The sequence below is a fragment of the Osmerus eperlanus genome, chromosome 21 (assembly GCF_963692335.1).
Source record: "Osmerus eperlanus chromosome 21, fOsmEpe2.1, whole genome shotgun sequence".
NCBI lineage: Eukaryota > Metazoa > Chordata > Actinopteri > Osmeriformes > Osmeridae > Osmerus > Osmerus eperlanus.
This window is the reverse complement of record NC_085038.1, coordinates 3665931-3680396: the sequence shown is the minus strand read 5'-3', so window position 1 is coordinate 3680396 and position 14466 is coordinate 3665931.

The window sequence follows — 14466 nt, the reverse complement described above, 5'->3', positions numbered from 1 at the left end:
TGGTTTTGTAACATTTTCAAAAAGTAATTTAAAGTAGGTTATACTACGCCCCACCAGAAAGGCAGGTATTGATGCAGTCGTGTACACAAAACACCTGTACATTTTTGTGAAGTAATTATGGCTTTTTGACTTTTTGAGAGCAAGACTTTGAGCACACCTGCTATTTTCAAATCTTAGACCTAGAGTTTCTCAACTAGGCTATTCCGTGGAAGCAATATCATTCCAAACATGCCAAATTATTCACTATCATTTTAAACTTTTAAATACAATTATTTTTTTAATTATATTTAAATTAGTTCGTGCAACAGCAGGAACTCCTGTCCCGAGAGAAAGATTTTCTTTTAATCTTTATATATGTAAAATGCGCTGCAATCTACCTGCGTTTAATCATTATTATTAGATTTATTAATGATAGGCTAAATAGGTATATGTAATGCGGAGCTGCATGCTAACCCCTGACCTTCAAATAATGAACAGAGTACAGGCATTTTTGTCAACATGATCATTATTCTCTCCTCTCACACATAATTAAGCTAAAGGCTTATTGACAAGAGCCATGCATTTCTCACTAACAGGCTATGGGGAGATCCTGAATTCACACGCTTAGGTTATTGCAATTGAAATGAACGCCATGTAGCCTACGTTTTTCTGTCAGTGGTCATAATCTACTCTGTCTGTTCTGTATCTAATGATTAGTTTGGATTTAATCAACAATTGCCCACTTCTCTCGAGAGGACAAAACAACAATTTAAGCGCCCGTGGCCACCTCATAATTGCTTTTAATTATTTTCTATGTTGTTCGAATTGCTCTTGGTTGCAATGTTCAATTACCTCCACGAGATTTAATAAACACATCTATAAATAATGTATTTGAACAGCGTGGGTAGTTATACACATATCAGCAACAGTAGCAATCTGCACGACATACAGTAGGGTATAGGCTATATTAAACATAGGCTATAGTCCAGTGATATCAAATTGGCGGGTTAGTTGTGAAAGATACACTATTCACTCTTCATCGACGTGTTACACTCCTATAGGATGGGATTAAATAGCCTATATAAAACCATCGCAAATGTTTCAAGAAAGTAAACAATTTCCTAGATTGTTAAATTATGATAAAATATGTTTTTGCACTTTTGTGAATTATTTTATTTCTATGCGAGAGGAGAATGGCCTGCGGTGAATGGCCATTGTAAATCCTGGTTAATATGCTTTTTCTAAGATAAAAATGATTGTTCGAGAAATAATTAAATAGTTTACTTTTAAGAATGTAAAAACAATCCAAATGTATTTCACCCAAGATACAAAAATAAAGCTTTTAGATTATTTAGACATGTATCAACAACAGTTTTTAGTAGAAATTTGGCATTCATTCAGTCTGGAAGCCTACAAACAGCGTCCCAAAAAGTGTTTGAAACTTGTCAAATCTAAAGATGTGTGGACTTTGTGGACCCTATAAATTCAATGACGTCTCATCATACAGAATCATAAAATATTTGTAACTAATTCCGACAATTACCGAAGAACAAGAGGCCGTTTCCCACCTCAGTCATTTAGCGGATACAGAGGGGTTTATCTAAAACAAAGGAATCGTGGGCTTCTGTGCACACTTAGCATAGTCTGCCTTACAGCTACAATATGACTTTAATTTATATGCAAATGAGAGCAATAAAAGAAGACACCCTGGAAATCGTTCGGTTTTCGAAGCTGGTGCTGCACGAGATGTTTCTGCAGGTAGAAGAGCTCTCACACTGAATGTGAAAATACAATGAAACGTGTTATCCGTCATTTAGGCCTACCATAAAGAGCAGATTAAAGCATTTATATTTAGCGAAAAGCATAGCTTCAGTGGCAAAGAGGGAGTCAGGGGGTGCAGCGTCACCAGTATAATTTTCACAGTTTCGCATGGCGCCCCGTTGCTTTGTGTTCTCACTGACCAGCACGATCACGCTAGGTTGATCAAAGAGAGGCTAAAACGTCAAGTGACCCCAAATAGAACAAAAGTATGCAAATACCGGAGCTAACGGAGGTTTAATCCCGTTAGAATACAAGGTGAATGGAAGCTAAGGACGCCATGGTCTTGTTTTCTCCCATATTCCCAGTTGACTTGAGCTCTTCTCATCCTCCACAACCAGGCGGTGACAAGAGCGAAAAACAACACACATTTATCACAATTTTTTTGTAATTCACAGTCAGATAAAGACATTCTCTATGCCAGACCATGATGAAAGTGTGTTGCTTAGAACATGTACAAATTGCCAGGCAGAGATATGGCTGATACAATGGTGCACACAGACAGCCACACACACACTGACACAAACACACACACACAAACACACACACACACACACACACAAGACACACACAGAGACAGTTTAAAAGAGGCGCTTAGATCACTACTGTGTGACCATCCCACTGCTAAGTACAGAACTTTAGGCTAATCCCTTCCCAGCTGCTGTCTGAATTATGTCTGATTCTCTTTCTATGGGGAGAGGGACTGGGTTGCTTGGAGAAACACAGGAAGCATTCTGAACATCCTCTCTCTCCCAACCCACAGTAGCACTATACCCTCCTCAGACAGTTCCTGATTAATTTCAAAGTAAACGTCTCTACGTGTCCTGTTTACAATATTCGTATTTGAAATTTGAACAAATCGCTTTGGCCCAGCAATGATCCAATATCAAATTCAAACCTGCCTGAAATTCCCTCAAATTCATAAATGTACTTTTTTGCAGTGTTTTTTGTTTGTTTTACATATCAAGCTTTGGGGTGCAAGGTTTGGAAATGTATGCGTGTAAGTGTGTTTGTGTGTGCTGGTGGTGTTGGAGGGGGGGAGGGGGGGGGGTTGACCTTCACTTATTCCAGAGCAGATCAGGATGGATTGCAGGCTACCTAACTATCTGAGGGGCTTTGCTACTTAGCTGCATTCCCTCAGGGAAAGGGTTTCTGTCAGAAAGAGAGAGCGAGAGAGAGAGAGATATAGGGAGTGAAAGATAAAAACAGGGAGAGAGAGGCAGAGGGAGAGAGGGAGAGAGAGATAGGTAGGTAAAGAGAAAATAGTTTGTGCGTGCATGTAAATTCATGTCTGTTCATGTGTGCCTGCAACAACATAAAACCACATAGTGGCACAGTGTGTGTGTGCATCGGTGTGTGTGTGTGCATCTGTGTGTGTGTGCATCTGTGTGTGTGTGCATCTGTGTGTGTGTGCATCAGTGTGTGTCTGCATCTGTGTGTGTGTGCATCTGTGTGTGTCTGCATCTGTGTGTGTGTGCATCTGTGTGTGAGTGCGTTTGGTTGGGCGAGTGCGGGTGTGAGCGACCAGGCTCACAGGAGCATGCATGTGCCATGATCTCCATGTAAGAACAGGGGAAGATGACTCATATCATTTTATGGCCTGTCAACTGCACTGCTCTATTCGAAAGGGGCAACATAACAGAGGTGGCATTGAGCAGGAACCTCCCACTGCACAGCTGAGGGTCTGGGAGGGTCCAGGGGGGTCCAGGGGGGTCCAGGGGTTCCAGGGAGGTCTGGGGGTCTGGCCGAACAGCCGCAGCATCACACAGATAAGCACAGATTACATGGCGGATATATGCAGCCGCCTCTTGTGTGCTCTGCTAGTCAGACCCTAGACTGTGCCACCAGACACACAGACATGTCAGCGCAGCCAGGGAAGTGCAGTTGTGTTCATGGTGGGATCAGGGTCAGAGAAAAGCAAGTCCCACTCTCGGAGAGAGAGGAAGAGAGAGAGGGAGAGACAGGTAGAGAGAGAGAGGGAAGGGGAGAGACAGAGAGAGAGAGAGGGGGTGTTGCTGTGTGTTCTGAAGGACAGTTATAGTTTCTATAGAGGTATTCTGATTCACGTCATCTTTCTGTCTTTTGTCACATTTCTTGCAAAAAAAATTTTTTGTAGTGATATAATTGATCAATGTGTACAAAAATATATTTATGTCGAGTAAATAAAATAAGTGATCATTTATCATGCGATCAAGTTACCTTGATTTGTTGAGTCACTGCCTGTGTCACCAGTGTTGTCAAGTAGGTCTCAGAACATGACTTAGCTTGGAGGGACTGTGTACAAGTGTTCTCTCTGTAAACTATAGCTGGATGCAGTTTATTTTAAAACGAAAGGAATTCAAGGCAAAGGATATCATTTCCTACTTGGAAGACTATGTACTTTCGAGACAGTAGGCTATGTACTGTTTCAGATTTAATTAATAAGCAAGCAACTTGAAATTACAGCGTGTCTGGCCACAGCTATGTGAAATGCATTTTGCCTTCTTTTTTAAAGGCGAGACTACATTAAAATCTAAAGAGACATTTTTTGCTTGATCTGGTTCCTCAGATAGTTTTCACAAAAGTGTATCTATTCTTTTAAAATCCATCACATTTCAACGAGTGCTCCACATTATTGCATCGGTACAGAACAAAATACTCTATACTGTGTACAATTTTACAGTAATTGCCAATTGGTTGGGTGATGATTGACAAATCATAAATGTTGAAGAATAAAAAGAAGAAAAATAATAACACAGATAATGAAAATTGTACATTTAAAAACGTTTAATTTGATCTTTGTTTTAAATGATTAATGAGTATAAATAAAATGGCATACACTGTAACAAAATATTCCTCATATATAATACAATAATTGTAGACTTCCAGATTATATTTTTATGAGACAGCACAACCTATAAAGTTTGTTAACAAAACCACAAACTTATTCAGTAGTTACACCACACAATAATATGCACTAACCCGAATTTAGTTCCTGTTCAGTATCCTCTACCAAAGAAAAGACAGGGATGGCATTTCTAACATACCAATCATTGCGTCTTTCTCTGATACTCTAAAATGGAGGCATCTGTCGCTTAGACGGAGGTAACAATAATACAATAATCCTGATCGAAAATAAGATCACATGCGTCACATGCTGTCAGAACACTCTGGGTGCTTTCACAATGACATCTGTGGTGCACATTTTCCAGGCTCATCCTAGTCGAGGCTGTTTAATGAAGGCACAGCACACACGCACACACGCACGCACACACACACACACACGCACACACGCACACGCACACACACGCACACACACACACACACACACACACACACACACACAGACAGAGAGAACAAAGAGAAGACACCTGGGATCATCGTATACTATGGGTGGTCACATGCACCTCTCTCTTCAACCTCTTCACATGTGGATTCACTTTACCCTCCCAGAACAGCAAGGCTTCGCCGTGTGTGAGATAGTGAGGCTCTTCATGGAGACTGGAGGCGTGGGCGAATGACTACCTTTCTAACCATGCCTCTCACTTCAAAAGCCATGAGCTGCTGGGTAAATCCACCCTTTCCTCCCTCCTCCCTCTCTCTCCTTCTCCTTCGCTCATCGCCTCAGCCCAGAGGTGCAGGGAGGTGAGCCAGAGAGCGATTAGTCATATTCAATTTACATACGCCTGTCACGGGATCCCCTTCGCTGAGCAGTGATGTCATCTTAGAATCGTCCCTTTGCGGCCGGGGCGTGTGAGAGAGTTCTGGAGGGCTCGTTCAGAGAACCTGCCTCTGATCTGTGTTCTCTCCATGTTGGAGAAACAGCCCTGGGGTCTGGAAGCTGGGTGTCCCTGGGTCAAGAGTAGCAGCCTGGGAGGAAGACTGAAGTAATGAATGAAACAAGTGGTTTGTTATGTACAGTTCTCTTTATACAAAAAACTTACCAAAAATACATGCATAAAATACATGAGATACATAATTCGTAATTGTTCGAATGTATTAAAAACATTTGCCTCACCTCTGGCTCACCTCCCTGCACATCTGGGAATTCATCTATTCAAATGTATTAAAAGCATTTGAATAGATGAATAAGAACGTATGAAGCCATGAACACTGACACAGAGGCATGCCCGAGGAGAGACTGAGGCAGAGGCCAGTAGGTGAGTAACATCCTGGATCTGGACCAGCCATAGACAGTTGGAATCTGTGTTTGCATCTACATGCAGGAAGAGGGTGTTTCCCAACATAGCTTTTGGCGTAGTATTCGTGTGTGTTTGTGTGTTTACGTGTGTATGTGTGTGTTTGTGTGTGTTTGTACTTGTGTTTGTGTGTTTCTGTCTATTTGTTTGCATGTGTACGCATTTGTATATGTGTCTGTTTCTGTGTGTGTGTGTGTGTTGTGTGTCTGCAGGTCAGAGGAAGCAGCCTCTCCCTTCATAGCTGGGCTAAAACCCCCATAATAATCTGTCTCGGCACCAATCCATTCTGCTGGCCTGTGATTTACTGCCATGTGTCATCCGTAGCCTCGCGCCTAGGGAAGTTAAATGACCCGAAAATAACATTAATATGTACCAGAGCTAGATGGAGTACTGGACTGAAGGGGTGGTCTCTGGTTTAGCTCTCACCCATGGAAACAGTACCTCAAATCTGGCTCTGAACTGGGAGAAGGGTCAGGAGCCTGCAGTCTCTTTTTCACCTTGCTTCGGTACATAAGTCAAGTAGTAGTAGTAGAAAGAAGCTTCAGGGAGAGGTGGACCTCTGATTGGTCGGATTCTTTTTTTCTTTTTGTGTTGTTTATGTTGTTTTTTGTATGATCTGTTACTCATTTGCGAATTTAAGTAAGCTGGCCAATGAACAATCAGTATTTTGACGTGAAAAAATGCTGAACGGCATGATTAAATGATGTGCTTCTTGAATCAAATTAAATTACGTTCAATTCAATTCACGCTGTGACGTTTAAACAGACAAGTGCATCAGAAAGTGTATCACAAAATAAGACAACAGATTGACAACAGGGAATCAAAGTTAATTTCATAAAATTCAAGGCACTGTGGACACACTAAATTAGAAGAGGACTCTGTTGATATTTTTATTAAAGTTATTTTTCTAGACAGAACCTTTAGGCGGGGCACCCATACAAAACTCAAATGCAGTGGAACAGCAGGTTGAACACACTAACTGATTCAAGTGTGCAAACAGCACTCATCCCAGATACACTGGCCAAAAGTTCAAGTTACAACTGGGAGACATCTCTGGAATTGAGGACCATGTAGACCGTGAATAACTGTTTTAACACACACCCTTCTCAATGTGTGGTCTGTGGAATGCCATCTGAAAGCCCCTCTGTGTGTGTGTATCTGTATGCGTGTGAGTGTGTGTGCGCGAGTGTGTGTGTGTGTCCGCGTTCAGTTCGGCACGCCTTCAGAGTCGCTGTAGGGATCTGGTTTAGAAAGCATAATGTTATTCAAAAGGTTCTGATGGTAAATACGTAGCGTGTTATTTCTGTAGGAATGTGGGAGCGGGGTGAGGGGCGACCATGCCTCTCTGCCCCAGCGAGACAGGTGTGCCAGGCAGGGACACCTGGTCAGCCAGGCTTGTGAACGCTCAAGCAAGGGGGAGCTCAAGCGTGGACCGTGAAAAGAGTGCCATCTCAGTTTTGAATAAACTCGTTGAGGGAAGCACACTGCAGCTGGATGGTCTCCTGCGCAACGCGGTCACAGACAAAATGTGTGAAACTGGACGATGGGCTTCTTTGTCAAGACTTATCCAAAAACAGAATGGAAATCTCCCCTCACAGTAGTTGGTACTGTGCACTGACAAACACAACGCTACCCATTATAACAATGTGGGTTTCAATGCTTGGAATATTAACTAATATAAGTTTTCATAACACGGCGCGCCCAATAAATGCACAAAGATATTTGACACAATGAATTTATTATTTTAACAGACGTTTTCATCCCAAGCAACGTGTAGATCCGGTTCTTAATCCTGCATACCCTATGTCTTTTATTTATGATTTAATACTTGTTTAATGATCAGATCTATTTAGATATACAGCTGGTGTTTCCTGGATATCATGCAACAAAGGGGCCATTATTTTGCACATCAGTACACAGTTGTTGGGATATTCCCCTATCTGTTACCCGTCTGCAGTTTCTATGTAGTTTCGACGTGTTACAAAGAACAGATGGGCAGAGGAGCTGTGAGCAAAATAAACGTCTGAGGACGTAAGGAAAAACAGAAGAAAAACAGAGGGGTAAAATCTTATATTTCCTTCAAACGGGCTGAGATGAGTCACAGATGTTTGTGGACATGGCAACCTGACTCTAACAGCTGGTTCTTGATCACTTTCGTGTCAATGCGTGGACGACCCCCCCCCCCCCCCCACCGCACCCGTCTCACATCAACACTCCTCCAAAGTGAACTTTCAGACGTCGGATATCAAGATGGCTGAGTGAAACAGGGGCAGTCACCCCCCCCCCCTCCCTCGCCCCCCCATCTTCCCCTGGATCCTCATCAACCTTCTCCTCCTTCCTCTCCTCTCTCCTGAGTGAATGCTGGAGGGATGGCTGAGACACACAGCCTGGCTGCCTTATTCGCTGCCGGCCTTGACAAACCTAGACCTCAGGCTGCTGTGATATTGCTCCATCAATCTGTGTTTAAGACTCATCCACACTGGATGTGCTGGTCTGTCTCTCTCTCTCTCTTTCTTTCTTTCTCTCTCTCTCTCTCTCTCTCTCTCTCTCTCTCTCTCTCTCTCTCTCTCTTTCTCTCTCTCTCTCTCTCTCTCTCTCTCTCTCTCTCTCTCTCTCTCTCTCTCTCTCTCTCTCTCTCTCTCAATCTCTCTCGCCCCATCTCTTCTTGGACACCTGCAGCCAAATGAACACCAGAGCAGAAAAGCTGTGCGTGCTTAATAAGAGCATGAACAAACACAGCCACCGGGAGAGTTTGGTTCCCGGCAGCTCAGAGGACTGGCGGTGATGCAGGGGATGTTTGAAGGACTTCCTCTGTGGTGAATGCTGCACCACACCCAGCATGACCACACCAGTGCTCAGCATGATATTTAAATAACAAATACAGCCAGTTCAAGCACACACACACACAATACTGACTGATGAGATCTATTCAAAAAGAGGTTTATGTCCACAATTAGATGGCACAGTGATGCATTTGTATTTTTTTTTACCATGTTGGGCATAAAGTGTTGGGGTACAGAAGATGTTTGAATTACAGTGTTGAGGTTACAGACATGGTTTGGCTTCCTGTATCCGGGTTACAGACAGCATTGGGGCACAGACAGATTTGGGGTTACAGTGTTGGGGTACAGATTTCTGGGCGCGGCCCTGAGACCACTGAATGGGACGGAGAGGGACAAAGGACTGGTCTTTGTTCTGCGTGGCCTTCTGAAGCTCCGCTGGCTAACGGGAGGGGGTTCCTCTCCTCCTCTCCCAGCGCCGGGCCGAGGGCCATCCCCAGATGCCGGTGGAGGGGGCTGGCCACAGCGAGGCTGGGAGGGCCGAGCACCAGGTCACGCTGCCCCAGCTGGGAGAGGTTTCCCTGGGAAGGAGGTTAGATCACAGATCGGCATTCGGGATCGCTTCTGGAGCTTTGCGGTAAGTGGCAGCCCAACACAAAAAAAACATTTTTTTTGTGTTGGTTAATTTCTTCTTCTTCTTTTTTTCTTTTTTCTTTATTATTTATTTTGTTGATTCAAGATTGAAAGAAAAAAAAAATAGATCAAGACTGTGCTTAATTTGCTGTTGCTGCGTGTTTGTTGGAAATTAAGTTTTCTGTGACAAATTTGTTCAAGATGACACTGTTGACTATGGGAAAGAATATTTCTCTAAGGACAGTTTTTCCACTCACATTTTATTCTTCTTGCATTTATTATGGGATACATTTTGTTTTGGTGGTTTTAGTCTTCTCTGCAAAATCATGGATAACGCTTCTGAATGTAAGCCAGAGTGACCTTACTGCAGTCACACAAGCTGTTCAGCAGAGTCATTCCAGAAACCAAGGGAAATAAAAATATTGCCGTGGAGGATTACGAAAAACAATTTGTTTTGTATTTGTTCATTGCACAATTGAACTGGAGTCCATGAAGAGAAGGGAGAGGACGAGTGAGGGAAAGATCTTACACAACAAGCATGTGTGGTCGGCTCCTGTCATGGTGCAGATCCCTCCACCCCAGGACGCTGCGTAGTTCGGTTGCAGCAGCACGTACCCAGTCAAGTCAGGTGACGTATTACTGGCTTGAATTATATATATTTGTACTGGGATGGGTATAGCTCAGTAACTGGGATGGGTATAGCTCAGTGGTAGAGTATATGAATGTAGATCAAGAGGCCACTGGTTCAAAGTCATTTATAAACATCTGCCAAATGAATACGTTATTATCATAACTCATATTCCATTATACATAAAAATAAACTTTTCTTACAATTATTCTTTACCTCTCAGTGCTCACCTGCTTAATATCCGCATAAAATGTAAAGTGTTACCAAACCAGTGCTCCTCCAGTAGCACAGGGTTCAGGGTTACAGACACATCCAGACGGTTAGATCGGGTAGATCCAAAGTACAACCAAAACCATTAAAAAACAACAAAAACTATCTCTTCACACGCAGTATTTTTCAGAGGAGCAAGTCGAGGCTAAATCAGGGAGGTCGGCTGCAGGTCCCCTGCATCTAAACAGCCCTCTCTGGGTAGGGAGTCTGAGGTGATGAGAGTTGCATTTGACAGCTCCTATCAGCTGCAGTCGATCACTGGCATGTGAAGGCCAGATAAATCAAGTACAGGGAGACTCAGCCAAATGTCTTAAGACTCGGGGGAGAGGGTGCCCGGCTCTGGATAAGCTGGTGGAACTGTGACAGACCGACGACTGTGGGAAGCTAACGGCTAACGGCTAACAGCTAGTGTTAAGCTAAGGTGGAACTCTGGCACCAAGGATCACTTCACAGCAAGACAGGGTTAATAACGTGAATCAATTAATTGGAAGTATTTGGTGTATTTGATCGGTTTTGATCTTAAGACATTGGGCTGGAACATAGCGGGATGTATAATAACAATAAAATAGTAATTTAGCAGATGCTTTTGTCCAAAGTTAGAAACAGCACACGGGGAGAGTTGAACTTGCAATCTCTTTATTTACACTCAAGTGCTCTGACCATTGAGCAAAACCCTCCTATGCATCTGCAGCATATCAGGTTGTTGACAGTGATTGACCCTGGCTGACAGACTGGTCTGTAATTGTATGTCCTCCTGGTCATTTCAATTACGAAGTCACGGGTTCACTCAGTCGGTCAGCAAAGAGACCAAAACAAACGCCCTCTCCACCTCTCCAGTCTAGATCGGCTCTCCTGTGACTCATTGTTTCGGAGTGAAGTATTATGTAGAGTGACAGTGTGTGGAGCTTACAGGAGTTTTTTTGTAATTACCTGTCATCCTGTTTTGTAAAGCATGCCCGTTCAGCAGAGGCAGACCTGCAACTGATCGCTGCTCAGGGGAACCAAACTAATCGGTCTTGTGGAGAGTCGCTCTCTAGAACAACAAGGATGTGAAACTCCAGACTGAGCTCCGGTTCCTGATCTATGTGCTGAAGCAGTGTCTGGTGTCAAAAGGCAACAGGAGAAACGATATTTTAGCAGAGAAGTAGTATGTTATTTATTTACTGTCGTATCGTTGATGCATTGCTACTTTCTACTTTTATGGAAATAGAAAAGCGTTCAGTGGCAAATATTTTAGATGGATGTTATGGATACATGCATACGCATGCACACATACCCATACACCCACATGAAAACATGCACACACATACGCACACACAAACACACACACACACGTGATTGATTTAAGTCCCTATTCCCCCTTTTAATCAATAGGCCATATAATAGTGTTCTTATGCAAACCCCAAAACTGGAATGTGGGAAAAGCCAACTGATTGTTTTTCTATTAGTAATGATACACACTTAGCCATGGGTCGATTCGGCCCTCATTACAGCTCACAGCATAGTGTAATTACTGTAACAACAGTGCTCGGGTGCAGTCCTCTGGTGATGTGGTATCTTAAAGGCTGGAGGTCCCAGTGGAAAACTGAGGAAGCTTCCTCACCGTGAGCAATTTATTTTCTGCTGTTTTATAGAGAGTCTGAAAGCACACGTAAATAGGGGTTAACAGGGTAATGAATGCTGGAGGGGTCAGGAAAACTTTCAGAGGGTCGGCAGAAATGTTTTGCTCTGCTCTAATTGGGACTTAGCAATGTAATGTGCAAATTATAATTTAACTGTTGCGCAAGGTAACATTCCAAATTGATAAAATACAAAAACATTTAATTAGATACATTGAATACAGTTCTCAGTTCTCAAAATAAAATAATAGATAAAAGAAGTCTTCCTTCCGTTTGTGTGTTTGTGTGTGTATTTCTCTCTGTGTGTGTGTTTGTTTGTGTGTTTCTATTTGCATGTGTTTCTGTGTGTGTTATCTATCTATGTGTGTGTGTTTCTATCTGTGTTTGTATGTGTGTTTCGACCTGCGGGTGTGTGTGTGTGCGTGGTATTTTCCGTCTGAGGTAAATCTAAGAGATGGAAGAGTATTGTGTGGAAGCAGACCCACCCAGCTGACCCTGAACTCAGTCAGGCTGGGCGTGAGTCCTGGAGGAACCATGAAGATCGGAAAAGTGAAGCACAACCTCAACAACACAACAACTCTGCTCCATGAACCTGCCGCACAGAACACAGGACTCTGGTAAATAGATACACTGAATCAAATTCACAAGAGGAAATGAAAAAGGCGAATGAGTGTGTGCGTGTGTGTGTGTGAGCGCGTGGGTCTCTGTGTATGTATTTGTGTGTGGGTGTGTCTGTATCTCTGTGTGTTTGCGTTTGTGTGGCTGTGGTTGTATTTGTATGTGGGTGTCTGTACATTTGTGCATGTGTGTGTGTGGTGGGCTGGGTGGCTTGGGGGGGTTGTGGGGCGGGGGTTAGACAACTGGAGGCTGGTTCCTACTCCTACTGGGGTCTGGAGGAACCAGATGTTCAGAAGAAGCCTCTGTCACAGACCATGAGGTGTGTACCCACCCCCCACCTCCACCCTCCCACCCCCCCAACCCCCTCCAGATGTGAACACGTCCCTGCCACTCCTGAGAAGGAAGTTTACCCACTTAACAAGAGATGACAGAGACCTGCCCATCCAATAACATAAGCTGAGTGTATGGGCGTAGATTTTAACTGGCATATTTTATGCGTCGTGTTGGCCACGCTGCCTGGTGTCAGAGTTCATTACTCATGCATCTGCTCCTGGTTCTCCTCTCAACTGTGACATGATTCTGTGGCGGTTCTATACCGAGATCAGGACAGAGAGGCCTCAATGCAGCTTCTGTGAGGTCTTAGCTGCAGAGAGCACCAAACCAAAACAGCTGAGTTTGAAATTCAATTAAATTGTGATTAAAATGTAATGACAAAATATAGATTTTCTTGATGAGAGTAAAGCCGATTGATAGAAAATTGATCTTTTTGTATGGATTATTTTATGGAAAAACAAATCAAAATGTTTAATTACAATAAAGCACCTAATTACAATTAATTTGGCTATTTTAGTTAATTCAGTTGAGTCTAATTCTGGAAAAGTCGAAACATTGTTTAGTTATTGCCATGTTAAAAAGTGTCATTAAGAAATTCAGCAATGGGTGAATTTTTAATCCATTGCCTGTGATTCCCAAGTTTGTGTGTGTGTCTGTGAGTGGGTGTGAGTGTGCGAGAGTAGGTGTCTTTAAGAGTGTGTGTGTGTGTGTAAGTATGTGTGTGTGTAAGTATGTGTGTGCTTGTTTATTACAATTATTGTGCTCTAAGGCTTTTGTGGTAATCCATGTTCAATTGTATCTGTGTGGTAGGCGCATATATCTGTCTGCCTGTCTGTGGAAAATGTACATCTGTGAGTGCACTTGGGTCCTCCCGTCTACATGCTTGCATACATGTGTGGGGTTCTATTCACGTGTGTCTTTCTCTGTGTGTGCGTGTGTGTGTGTGTGTGTGTGTGTGTGTGTAAGGGGTGTCCATCTGTGTCTGCTGTTGAATTACTATGTGTGTATTTAAGTGTGTGTGTGTGAGGGTAAAGGGTGCTCTGCATGTGTGTGTGTGTGAGTACAAGCGGGCTCTGCATGTTTGTGTGTTCAGGCATGGCATGGGGATATACATCTGTGTTAGGTTAACCCATTGAGAGACTCTCCCAGCAGGTAGCTATGCATCAGCCTTGGTCCGCACAAATCATCTGGACAGCCAGAAGCGTGAAATCTTTCCAGGCCAGGACAGATGACTTCTCTGAACCCTGCCTTGGCTCTCCCTGACCCTCTCTGGCTCTCCCTGGCCCTCTCTGGCCCTCCCAGCCCTTGCCCCAGACCACAACCACCCCTGCACTTGTTGTGAGACAGCAGTTAAGAAGACGCCCCTTTACCCTGTGCTCCCAGACAGGAAGCCTGCACCCCTTCACCCCCCCTTCCCCCTTCCCTGCACCCCCACCACCTTGAGCCTGCTCCTGCACCCCACGCAAACAACAACCTCCACAGAAACCATGACCAATCTCCCCAGCCTCCAAACAAACTCTGCCCCACCAGAGCCCCCACTCCTGGCCTCTCTGCTGCTCCCTCTTTCTCTCCTCGTTCCTCTCTCACTCTTTATTCTTCTCTCTCTCTCT